This window comes from Rhinopithecus roxellana, chromosome 20 (genome assembly GCF_007565055.1).
Source record: "Rhinopithecus roxellana isolate Shanxi Qingling chromosome 20, ASM756505v1, whole genome shotgun sequence".
Taxonomy (NCBI): Eukaryota; Metazoa; Chordata; class Mammalia; order Primates; family Cercopithecidae; genus Rhinopithecus; species Rhinopithecus roxellana.
Window position 1 is genome coordinate 4,293,120 of NC_044568.1, and position 13,814 is coordinate 4,306,933.

The 13,814-nt window shown below is 42.3% G+C and overlaps 1 pseudogene; it reads right to left on the reverse strand.

Moving 5' to 3' along the window:
- The window catches only part of LOC115895269, a 58,046-nt pseudogene extending 45,824 nt beyond the window's left edge, over positions 1-12,222 (reverse strand).
- Positions 12,223-13,814: the final 1,592 nt, after the last annotated feature.

Genomic DNA, 13,814 nt, shown 5'->3' on the forward strand with positions numbered 1-13,814 from the left:
AGCTCTTCCGGCCTTCTACGTTGCCATACAAGTCTCTTAATATTGCTTTCATTTTCATAGCTATTCATTCAATTATTCTTCCTCAAACCTTAAATGAGGCAGGCCACTCCTCCTCCCAGGCATCCACATATTAGCAGTTTCTTCATCCGTCTTCCATTTACATCTAACTAAACTAATTATTTTCCTGCTACCTCACACCCCATTGGTGTTACACAAACCGCTGAGATGGCCCTATCTCCTCCAGGCATCGCTTGTATCTTTTCAGCAGCCTGTTGTAACAGGAGTGACAGAACTATTAAGAATGTCAGCCTCCCATGCATGAGAAACTTATGTGAAACAAATGGTGCCATCCTAGGCAGGATGGAAGATGGCAGCCAAGGCAGACTCAGAAACCAGCAAGACCCGCCCCGCCCAAGCAAACTTTAATAGCGGAAGAATAAACTATTTGTACATTTCCAGGGCAATACATAAATAAACATAATTTTAAAAAATAAATGGTAAAACCGGAAAAAAAAAAAAAAGGCATGATGATTTCTACAGGACTTAGAACATACTGGTGGCACTCTCTGATGTACCAGATAATTGAGCAAATGGTTGAGATTATGCAATATTGAATAGAAAACAAATAGACTAACAGATAGATTATATATATATAGATATAGATACATATATTATTATATACAGATACATGTATTATTATATATAATATATAGAGATACATTTTATATATATATATATATATATATATATATATAGAGAGAGAGAGAGAGAGAGAGAGAGAGAGAGAGAGAGAGACAGAGAGAGAAATGGAGGATCCCTCAATTTCTTTCCATTCCCATAACTCACCCCTATTCCAAGATAATGTCATCCTTCCCTCCCAGACATTTTTTCTTTTTCAGAGTCCTGTTCTGTCACCCAGGCTGCAGTGCAGTGGCGCAATCTTGGCTCACTGCAACCTCCACCTTCTGGGCTCAAGTGATTCTCCTGCCTCAGCCTCCCCAGTAGCTGGGACTACAGGTGCATACTACCACGCCCAGCTAATTTTTTGTACTTTTATTAGAGATGGGATTTCAACATGCTGATCGGGCTGGTCTCAAACTCCTGACCACATGCACCTGCCTCGGCCTCCCAAAGTGCTGGGATTACAGGTGTGAGCCACTGGGCCTGGCCCCAGACTATTTCAATAACCCACTTAACTTTTCCTTCTGCCTCCTCTTCAAGCCTTCTTCAACACAGTAGCCAAATCAATACTTCCTTAAAAAACACAAGTATTACTAACTTCCTTACTTTTTCAGATCCCTTAATACCTGCCCAAGGCACTTAGGCTGAAATCTGAAGTCGGTACCTTCAGGATAGTTATCTTTCTCATATCTGCTCTTTCAATTCCATCCTATGTCCCCTTCCAGGACTCTGTTCTAACCATACCATCCTTTAATTCCTCGAAAGCACCAACGTCTTGCTCCTCGCCCAGAGACTTTGCCCTAGAATGTATCCATTTAAATATCACTTCCTTGATCACCTACATTAAATGGCCACAGTCTGCATACATTCTTTTTTTTTTTTTTTTTTTTTATTATACTTTAAGTTCTAGGGTACATGTGCATAACGTGCAGGTTTGTTACATATGTATACTTATGCCATGTTGGTGTGCTGCACCCATCAACTCGTCAGCACCCATCAATTCATCATTTATATCTTGTATAACTCCCCAATGCAAGCCCTCCCTCCTCCCCCCTCCCCCCTCCCCATGATAGGCCCCAGTGTGTGATGTTCCCCTTCCCGAGTCCAAGTGATCTCATTGTTCAGTTCCCACCTATGAGTGAGAACATGCGGTGTTTGGTTTTCTGTTCTTGTGATAGTTTGCTAAGAATGATGGTTTCCAGCTGCATCCATGTCCCTACAAAGGACGCAAACTCATCCTTTTTTATGGCTGCATAGTATTCCATGGTGTATATGTGCCACATTTTCTTAATCCAGTCTGTCACAGATGGACATTTGGGTTGATTCCAAGTCTTTGCTATTGTGAATAGTGCCGCAATAAACATACGTGTACATGTGTCTTTGTAGTAGAATAATTTATAATCCTTTGGGTATATACCCAGTAGTGGGATGGCTGGGTCATATGGTACATCTAGTTCTAGATCCTTGAGGAATTGCCATACTGTTTTCCATAATGGTTGAACTAGTTTACAATCCCACCAACAGTGTAAAAGTGTTCCTATTTCTCCACATCCTCTCCAACACCTGTTGTTTCCTGACTTCTTAATGATTGCCATTCTAACTGGTGTGAGATGGTATCTCATTGTGGTTTTGATTTGCATTTCTCTGATGGCGAGTGATGATGAGCATTTTTTCATGTGTCTGTTGGCTGTATGAATATCTTCTTTTGAGAAATGTCTGTTCATATCCTTTCCCCACTTTTTGATGGGGTTGTTTGTTTTTTTCTTGTATATTTGTTTGAGTTCTTTGTAGATTCTGGATATTAGCCCTTTGTCAGATGAGTAGGTTGCAAAAATTTTCTCCCATTCTGTAGGTTGCCTGTTCACTCTGATGGTAGTTTCTTTTGCTGTGCAAAAGCTCTTTAGTTTAATTAGATCCCATTTGTCAATTTTTGCTTTTGCTGCCGTTGCTTTTGGTGTTTTAGACATGAATTCCTTACCCATGCCTATGTCCTGAATGGTACTACCTAGATTTTCTTCTAGGGTTTTTATGGTATTAGGTCTAACATTTAAGTCTCTAATCCATCTTGAATTAATCTTCGTATAAGGGGTAAGGAAAGGATCCAGTTTCAGCTTTCTACTTATGGCTAGCCAATTTTCCCAGCACCATTTATTAAATAGGGAATCCTTTCCCCATTTCTTGTTTCTCTCAGGTTTGTCAAAGATCAGATGGCTGTAGATGTGTGGTATTATTTCTGAGGACTCTGTTCTGTTCCATTGGTCTATATCTCTGTTTTGGTACCAGTACCATGCTGTTTTGGTGACTGTAGCCTTGTAGTATAGTTTGAAGTCAGGTAGCGTGACGCCTCCAGCTTTGTCCTTTTGACTTAGGATTGTCTTGGCAATGCGGGCTCTTTTTTGGTTCCATATGAACTTTAAAGCAGTTTTTTCCAATTCTGTGAAGAAACTCATTGGTAGCTTGATGGGGATGGCATTGAATCTATAAATAACCTTGGGGAGTATGGCCATTTTCACGATATTGATTCTTCCTATCCATGAGCATGGTATGTTCTTCCATTTGTTTGTGTCCTCTTTGATTTCACTGAGCAGTGGTTTGTAGTTCTCCTTGAAGAGGTCCTTTACATCCCTTGTAAGCTGGATTCCTAGGTATTTGATTCTCTTTGAAGCAATTGTGAATGGAAGTTCATTCCTGATTTGGCTCTCTGCTTGTCTGTTACTGGTGTATAAGAATGCTTGTGATTTTTGCACATTAATTTTGTATCCTGAGACTTTGCTGAAGTTGCTTATCAGCTTAAGGAGATTTTGGGCTGAGACGATGGGGTTTTCTAAATATACAATCATGTCATCTGCAAACAGGGACAATTTGACTTCTTCTTTTCCTAACTGGATACCCTTGATTTCTTTCTCTTGCCTGATTGCCCTAGCCAGAACTTCCAACACTATGTTGAATAGGAGTGGTGAGAGAGGGCATCCCTGTCTTGTGCCAGTTTTCAAAGGGAATTTTTCCAGTTTTTGCCCATTCAGTATGATATTAGCTGTGGGTTTGTCATAAATAGCTCTTATTATTTTGAGGTACGTTCCATCAATACCGAATTTATTGAGCGTTTTTAGCATGAAGGGCTGTTGAATTTTGTCAAAAGCCTTTTCTGCATCTATTGAGACAATCATGTGGTTCTTGTCTTTGGTTCTGTTTATATGCTGGATTACGTTTATTGATTTGCGAATGTTGAACCAGCCTTGCATCCCAGGGATGAAGCCCACTTGATCATGGTGGATAAGCTTTTTGATGTGCTGCTGAATCCGGTTTGCCAATATTTTATTGAGAATTTTTGCATCAATGTTCATCAGGGATATTGGTCTAAAATTCTCTTTTTTTGATGTGTCTCTGCCAGGCTTTGGTATCAGGATGATGTTGGCCTCATAAAATGAGTTAGGGAGAATTCCCTCTTTTTCTATTGATTGGAATAGTTTCAGAAGGAATGGTACCAGCTCCTCCTTGTACCTCTGGTAGAATTCAGCTGTGAATCCATCTGGTCCTGGACTTTTTTTGGTGGGTAGGCTATTAATTGTTGCCTCAATTTCAGAGCCTACTATTGGTCTATTCAGGGATTCAACTTCTTCCTGGTTTAGCCTTGGGAGAGTGTAAGTGTCCAGGAATTTATCCATTTCTTCTAGATTTTCTAGTTGATTTGCGTAGAGGCGTTTATAGTATTCTCTGATGGTAGTTTGTATTTCTGTGGGGTCAGTGGTGATATCCCCTTTATCATTTTTTATTGCATCTATTTGATTCCTCTCTCTTTTCTTCTTTATTAGCCTTGCTAGCGGTCTGTCAATTTTGTTGATCTTTTCAAAAAACCAACTCCTGGATTCATTGATTTTTTGGAGGGTTTTTTGTGTCTCTATCTCCTTCAGTTCGGCTCTGATCTTAGTTATTTCTTGCCTTCTGCTAGCTTTTGAATGTGTTTGCTCTTGCCTCTCTAGTTCTTTTAATTGTGATGTTAGAGTGTCAATTTTAGATCTTTCCTGCTTTCTCTTGTGGGCATTTAGTGCTATAAATTTCCCTCTACACACTGCTTTAAATGTGTCCCAGAGATTCTGGTATGTTGTATCTTTGTTCTCATTGGTTTCAAAGAACATCTTTATTTCCGCTTTCATTTCGTTATGTACCCAGTAGTCATTCAGGAGCAGGTTGTTCAGTTTCCATGTAGTTGAGCGGTTTTGATTGAGTTTCTTAGTCCTGAGTTCTAGTTTGATTGCACTGTGGTCTGAGAGACAGTTTGTTATAATTTCTGTTCTTTTACATTTGCTGAGGAGTGCTTTACTTCCAATTATGTGGTCAATTTTGGAATAAGTGCGATGTGGTGCTGAGAAGAATGTATATTCTGTTGATTTGGGGTGGAGAGTTCTATAGATGTCTATTAGGTCCGCTTGGTGCAGAGATGAGTTCAATTCCTGGATATCCTTGTTAACTTTCTGTCTCGTTGATCTGTCTAATGTTGACAGCGGAGTGTTGAAGTCTCCCATTATTATTGTATGGGAGTCTAAGTCTCTTTGTAAGTCTCTAAGGACTTGCTTTATGAATCTGGGTGCTCCTGTATTGGGTGCATATATATTTAGGAGAGTTAGCTCTTCCTGTTGAATTGATCCCTTTACCATTATGTAATGGCCTTCTTTGTCTCTTTTGATCTTTGATGGTTTAAAGTCTGTTTTATCAGAGACAAGGATTGCAACCCCTGCTTTTTTTTGTTCTCCATTTGCTTGGTAGATCTTCCTCCATCCCTTTATTTTGAGCCTATGTATGTCTCTGCATGTGAGATGGGTCTCCTGAATACAGCAGACTGATGGGTCTTGACTCTTTATCCAGTTTGCCAGTCTGTGTCTTTTAATTGGAGCATTTAGTCCATTAACATTTAAGGTTAATATTGTTATGTGTGAACTTGATCCTGCCATTATGATATTAACTGGTTATTTTGCTCGTTAGTCGATGCAGTTTCTTCCTAGCCTCGATGGTCTTTACATTTTGGCATGTTTTTGTGATGGCTGGTACCGGTTGTTCCTTTCCATGTTTAGGGCTTCCTTCAGGGTCTCTTGTAAGGCAGGCCTGGTGGTGACAAAATCTCTAAGCATTTGCTTATCTGTAAAGGATTTTATTTCTCCTTCACTTATGAAACTTAGTTTGGCTGGATATGAAATTTTAGGTTTAAAATTCTTTTCTTTAAGAACGCTGAATATTGGCCCCCACTCTCTTCTGGCTTGTAGAGTTTCTGCCGAGAGATCTGCTGTTATTCTGATGGGCTTCCCTTTGTGGGTTACCCGACCTTTCTCTCTGGCTGCCCTTAAGATTTTTTCCTTCATTTCAACTTTGGTGAATCTGGCAATGATGTGTCTTGGAGTTGCTCTTCTGGAGGAGTATCTTTGTGGCGTTCTCTGTATTTCCTGAATTTGAATGTTGTCCTGCCCTACTAGGTTGGGGAAGTTCTCCTGGATGATATCCTGAAGAGTGTTTTCCAACTTGGTTCCATTTTCCCCCTCACTTTCAGGCACCCCAATCAGACGTAGATTTGGTCTTTTTACGTAATCCCATACTTCTTGCAGGCTTTGCTCATTTCTTTTTCTTCTTTTTTCTTTTGGTTTCTCTTCTCGCTTCATTTCATTCATTTGATCTTCAATCGCTGATACTCTTTCTTCCAGTTGATCGAGTCGGTTACTGAAGCTTGTGCATTTGTCACGTATTTCTCATGTCATGGTTTTCATCTCTGTCATTTCGTTTATGATCTTCTCTGCATTAATTAGTCTAGCTGTCAATTCTTCCACTCTTTTTTCAAGATTTTTAGTTTCTTTGCGCTGGGTATGTAATTCCTCCTTTAGCTCTGATAAGTTTGATGGACTGAAGCCTTCTTCTCTCCTCTCGTCCAAGTCATTCTCTGACCAGCTTTGATCCGTTGCTGGCGATGGGCTGCGCTCCTTTGCAGGGGGAGATGCGCTCTTATTTTTTGAATTTCCAGCTTTTTTGCCCTGCTTCTTCCCCATCTTTGTGGTTTTATCTGTCTCTGGTCTTTGATGGTGGTGACGTACTGATGGGGTTTTGGTATAGGTGTCCTTCCCGTTTGATAGTTTTCCTTCTGACAGTCAGAAGGACTGTCTGTTGGTCTGTTGGAGATTGCTTGAGGTCCACTCCAGACCCTGTTTGCCTGGGTAACAGCAGCAGAGGTTGCCGAAGATAGAATATTGCTGAACAGCGAGTGTACCTGTCTGATTCTTCCTTTGGAAGTTTCCTCTCAGGGGTGTACTCCACCCTCTGAGGTGTGGGGTGTCAGACTGCCCCTAGTGGGGGATTTCTCCCAGCTAGGCTACTCAGGGGTCAGAGACACACCTGAGCAGGCAGTCTGTCCGTTCTCAGATCTCAACCTCCGCGTTGGGAGATCCACGGCTCTCCCCAAAGCTGTCAGACAGAGTCGTTCGCGTCTGCACCGGCTCCCGCTACTTCCCCTGTTGGTCTTCAGCTGTGCGCTGTCCCCAGAGGTGGAGACTACAGAGACAGGTAGGCTTCCTTGAGCTGCTGTGAGCTCCACCCAGTTCGAGCTTCCCAGCGGCTTTGTTTACCTACTTAAGCCTCAGCAATGGCGGGCGCCCCTCCCCCAGCCTCGCTGCTGCCTTGCGGATAGATCGCGGCAGACTGCTGTGTTAGCAGTGAGGGAGGCTTCGTGGGCGTGGGACCCTCCCGGCCAGGATTGGGATATATTCTCCTGGTGTGCCTGTATGCTTACAGCGCAGTATTGGGGTGGGAGTTACCCGATTTTCCAGGTGTTGTGTGTCTCAGTTCCCCTGGCTAGGAAAACGGATCCCCTTCCCCCTTGCGCTTCCAGGTGAGGCGATGCCTCGCCCTGCTTCAGCTCTCGCTGGTCAGGCTGCAGCAGCTGACCAGCACCGATTGTCCGGCACTCCCTAGTGAGATGACCCCAGTACCTCAGTTAAAGATGCAGAAATCACCGGTCTTCTGTGTTGCTCGCGCTGGGAGTTGGAGACTGGAACTGTTCCTATTCGGCCATCTTGCTCCGCCCCCCCTGCATACATTCTTATCACATGCTGTGTGTTTAGCTTGCAGCACTCACCGTGATTCGTAGTTATACTATTTTATTGTACAGTTACTTATCTAATATTTGCTTCCTCTGGAGAAAGTAAGACCCCTGAGTCTAGGCAGTATGCGTATCTGGTTTTCCCACTGTATCTCTCGCGGTGAGCACATGCCTAGCACAGAACAGCGCTCACGATGTATTTGTTGAATGAATGAATTGCTGTAGCTCCCTGCTTGATACAGTGAGAGAGCAATTCCAGTAAGGAAGAGATGTGGAAGAGCATCACACGAATGGTAGGCGCCCTTTTCTGATTCCTCACCTTTCACCATACCCCAGATCAAAGCCTTCATAGTGGGGAATAGAGGGTTTGAACAGAATCGTCAGTGACTTTGAGCTCAGTACTACGAGGGCTGCTGTGCGAGGCTTCTTGGGAGCCTTTGTGCAGGTGTGAAACCTTCAAGTTCTTCAAAACCTCATGTTTGCAGAGTCAGCCTTAGGAAAGGAGCTTGCAATCTGTTTCAGCCACCGCTACGCAGGGGTAAGACCATATGCTTTGAATAATAAGGTATTTTTAAACTTTAGACTGGAATAGTTCTCCTTCCTTTACTTCCCTATCCTTATGACTTTTTATTAGAATATTTGCACACTAAGTATTAAACTACAGATATGTAGTATTAAGCTACAGACATACACTATAGTATAGTATGCTCATGTTCCTCATCTTTCTTTGCATGGGGAAGAAGGGAAAGATGAAAGAAAGCTATACATTAGAAGTCGATATTTTTTAAATCATACCAGTCATCAACTTCATCCATCTTTTTGTTTTTTGTTGTTGTTGTTATTTGTTTGTTTGTTTGAGATAGAGTCTCACTTCTGTCGCCCAGGCTGGAATGCGGTGGTGTGATCTTGGCTCACTGCAACCTCTGTCTCCCGAGTTCAAGTGATTCTCCTGCCTTAGCCTCCCAAGTAGCTGGAATTACAGGTGTGTGCCACCATGCCCAGCTAATTTTTCTTTTTGTATTTTTAGAAGTGACATGGTTTATGTTGGCTTGGCTGGTCTTGAACTCCGGACCTCAAATGATCCACCCATTTTGGCCTCCCAAAGTGCTGGGATTACAGGAATGAGCCACCACGTCCGGCCTTCACCCACCTTTTGAAGAGGTGGAGTTGTAAACTTAACCTAGACATTAGCTGAGGTCTCCAGGCACCAGAATCCTCAAATCCACCTCCTGATGAAGACAATCGTCTTTGTCACTATTTCTTTCATGAGACTTATAGTCCCACTGGCACTTTTGTCTCAGAGTTCTGCACATAGAAAGAGTTTAGTACAGTGGTCAAGAATATAGATTCCAGAGTTGAGATGGCTGGAATTCAAACTCAGCTCCAGCTTTTGCATACTGTCTGACTTTGAGCAATCCATGTATCCTCTTCCAGTTCCAGTTTTCTCATCTGTAGAAGAGTAATAACTAGCAGAACCTATCTCACTCAGTCATTATAAGGATGAAATGAGGTGACGCTTGTAAACTTCTTAGTACACAGCCTGGTCCATGAGCAAAACTTCCACCGTGTTAGCTGCTATCTTAACAATTACTAGGAACAACACCTGCTTTCCACTTCATGGAGTCAGGTAGGAATTCAGCACTTCAAATAACTTCCATCCTTCATCACTCTCAAACCATTTCAAGTGTGAGTTTTGAAAAGAACGGTTAACTTTAGGGGAAAGGGTACAAAAGGGCACACGGAGTCGGGGAGATTGGCTGACCACACAGCAAACCACTTCAAATTGAACTTCAGAAGCAGCTACTGGTTTCCTAGGAACTCTTCCTTTCACATAAACATCTGATTCCCATCCACGTGCTGGTTGGATCCTTACCTTTCATTTCCTCTCTTCTCTCTTCTTCCTTATCAGAGCACAAGGTTTTCTCTGATGCAGCAGAGCAGTAATCATGACTCCCTTTTGCTGAAATGATCACTGCCCAAGCTGTACTCCCCGGGTCCCACTCTTTGTACTAAAAGGTTTATCCCTAACAGGCATCCCCTCCTCCCAAAAAGGAATTTTTAATCTTCACAAGAGACCTGTGGGTTCCTATTGTCATCCTCATGAGAGAAGACAAAACTGGAGCTGAGAAAGATTAAGTAACTTTCCCACTTTGCATACATGGTGAACAGAGAGCCAAGATTTGAATCCTCATTTGTTTGTCTCCAAAGCTGTACATTTTCTACCGGGACTGCTGCTTCATTCATTTAAATCTTAATGAACTACTAGATGTGACCCACTGGGTCTATTGAGCATAAACACCCAGAAAGAATCCTAGCTTATTTGACCTCACAATGTGCAACATTAAAAAAATTATTTCCATAGGTTTTTTTGGGGGGGGGAACAGGTGGCATTTGGTTACATGAGTAAGTTCTTTGGTGGTGATCTGTGAGATTTTGGTGCACTCATCACTCGAGGAGTATACATTGAACCCAATTTGTAGTCTTTTTTCCCTCATCTCCCTGCCACCCTTTCCCCTCCAGTGCCCAAAGTCCATTGCATCATTCTTATGCCTTTGCATCCTCATAGCTTAGCTCCCACTTATGAGTCAGAACATATATTTGGTTTTCCATTCTTGGGTTACTACACTTAGCATAATAGCCTCCAATCCCATCCAGGTTGCTGCAAAAGCCATTAATTCATTTCTTTTTATGGCCGAGTAGTATTCCATTGTGTGTGTGTGTGTGTGTGTGTGTGTGTGTGTGTGTGTGTATACAGTTTACATATATAGACACACACATATATAACGTATATACACATATACACACACTATCTCTCTCTCTCTCTCACACACACACACACACACACACACACACACACACACACACACACATACACACAGTTTCTTTATCCACTCGTTGATCGATGCACATTAGGGCTGGTTCCAGATTTTCGCAATTGCAGACCGACAATGGCACAACCTTTATACATTTCCACCTATATAATTTTCGGAAGCTACTGTCAGAGTGTACGCCCCATAAAACTAGACCGGGACCACAGTGCATGCAACAAAGTTCTTATACATCAATTTATGGATAGAACAGTAATCCACAGGACTGGAGAACCATTAGACCCCTCATTTCCACCCTCTCCTAACCCTTGTCGAGAAATAACATAGCATTCATCTCAGATCAGTCAAGGAGAGAGGCTCCTGGCTTGGGTCTGTATCAGAAATCATGTCTTGTACCACAATCTATGTATTCTGAAACTCTTTTCTCTTTTCTTGGACATTATCATGTCATAGAGCAGTGAGTTATTTTCTAACCAAGATTCCCTCTCTATTCTGTGAGTTTCTTAAAGGTATAGATTCTGTTTGACGCATATTGTAACTCATTGCCTAGTTCCTCTTAAACATAATCTGAGTCCTCATTATGGGCAAAGAAACAATAAGCAGCTAAGAGCAGAAAGCCCAAAATACAATGAACTGACTATAAATGTGCAACATCCATTAAAAAATGAGTTAGCGGCTGGGAGCGGTGGCTCAAGCCTGTAATCCCAGCACTTTGGGAGGCCAAGGCAGGCGGATCACGAGGTCAGGAGATCGAGACCATCCTGGCTAACACGGTGAAACCCTGTCTCTACCAAACATACAAAAAAAAATTAGCCAGGCGTGTTGGCGGGCGCCTCTGGTCCCAGCTACTTGGGAGGCTGAGGCAGGAGAATGGCGTGAACCCGGGAGGTAGAGCTTGCAGTGAGCCGAGATCGCACCACTGCACTCCAGCCTGAGCGACAGAGCGAGACTCCGTCTCAAAAGAAAAAAAAAAAAATGAGTTAGCAAAATACATCCAAGGTCATAAAGATGCTTCTATCCTTTGACTAATACTTCTCAGGCACCTACCCCAAAGCTGAAAACTCTATAGGCACTAATTAACTCTAGTGATTCTGGTATTAGTGAGAAAAGTAGAAACTACTAGATATTCTAAGATAAATGAGAAAAACATCATCCTGATGATATACTGTGTGGCCATTATAATGATGATCACAGGGAATGAGAGAGCAATGTGAATAAAAAACAATACTTAAAGCAGCCTCAGGGAAGAAATAATAACACAAATCACAAGCCCATGATGACCACAGCTTTGGACCATATACTTGGACAGGGATTGCAGAGGAAAGTGGAGAAGGAATGACAGTGGCTTGTGGACGGTGGTGCATGTTAGAGTCATTCAGGTGCAGGTGAATCTCATTTCCTGCACGTCTTCAGAGAGTTGTCTGTGTGATAAGTTTAAAATGAGCACAAAGAAGGTCACTGAGATGTGGATTCTGTTCCAAAATGAAAGACGAGCATTTGGAGCACAGCTTCCAGGCGAGAAAGCCCAGCTTTGCATGCAAGACATGGAGATTCCCCTTCCTGGAGCCAGACCTGCGCTGGCTGTAGTGTGTGATTATGCTCTCGGGCCATCTGCTGCGGGGTTGTGAAGGCAGTCATGTGTCCTCCTGCCTGGACGTCAGGGAGGACACCGATCACTAGTCAATCTGGTTGAAATTGCCTCCTATGATTAGTGTGTAATGACTCAGGTAGGTCATGGCCACGGACGTTTCTGTTATTAATGCATTAGCAGCTGCAAATGGGCATTGATTCTGCACAGAGTGCAGGTTTATGGACTTGGCGGGAGAGTCTGCCCCTGTGAAGCGTAAATGGTCATTGCTGGGAGAGGAAACAACCCTGAGAGGGCAATGTCCTCTGAGAAGGATGAAGAAAGCCAGCTAAATTAGAAAGGAGAAAACCTAGGGCTGGGACAAAGAAAGAGAAGAAAGTACTTATATCTGGGATACTCCTTGGTCCCCTCTCACATCTGAAATCCAACTAATCACATCCTTACATTCTTGAGCCCTCCCTGGTATTGGTTAGTCAGCGATAGTTAATCTCACATGGATTATTTTATTTAAAGTTTTATCTTCCAATGTTACCATGAATGTACAGCACCATGTCTGTCTGTTCACTATTATGAATGAAGGAAGGAAGAAAGGAAGGAAGGAATGATGGCATTACCAAGATAAGAATGTTGACTTCTATGTCAATGTCATAGTAACGTGAGCTGGAATGTACCACCATGCAGTTTTGCAAGACAATTTATTCTCCTTAAACAGAGGGACAGAGGTCCAATAAGAGTTAACCAATTTTCTGCCAATGCATATGCACGTACACACACACACACACTCATGCACACAAGTCAATCAGTGGGAGAGGACATCCGTTCTCAGTATATAATTATTTTGAACAGCAATAACAGCAATCATTGTTACTATTTACCGAGTACCAACTGTAAGCCAGGCATGGAGTTGGGTTGGTATTTTCTGAAGCAAGGATCTGCAAATAACCACCTGAATTCAAAAGAAACTAGGCATATATTTTAGGAAAACAAAAACATTCTGGCTATCTATACATGGACAAAGTTTGTGTTTTTCTTTTTGCTTTGGAGCTTCTCAAAAGTTGGAAGAAATTTCTAGCCTCCCGCATTTCGAAAAACCAAATTCCTGTTTCCATATCCTATTCACCAGCCTATTTTACCAAAATTTTGGTTCATCCTTTGTGACTTTCATAGTCTTCTACAGGAACCATCAGTAGGAATCAGGTGATTCCGGATTCACCAGTGTCTTCAGAAAACAACCCTACATCCTCAGGTTGAGCTGAGAAAGCAAGCAGAGCTACTCTTTAGCTGAAATGAAGGGATTCAGCAGAAATATCATTACCGTTTTTCTTCAGTTTAAATGGTGAATGACAACAATAAATACAAATATTTCACTTCATAAGTGTTAAAGCCAATAGAAGGTGAATGCAGGTGAAATTTGCTTTCACTATCTATAATTCTTAGTTTACTTTTTTTTTTTTTCAGACAGGGCTTGGCTGCCTCCAAGCTGGAGTGCAGTGGCACAATCAGCTCACTGCAGCCTTGGACTCCTGGGCTCATGTGATCCTCCTGCCTCAGCTTCTGAAGTAGCTGGGAGCATAGGTGCACACCACCATGCTTGGATAATTTTTTAAACATGTTTTGTAGAGATAGGGTGTCCCTGTGTTGC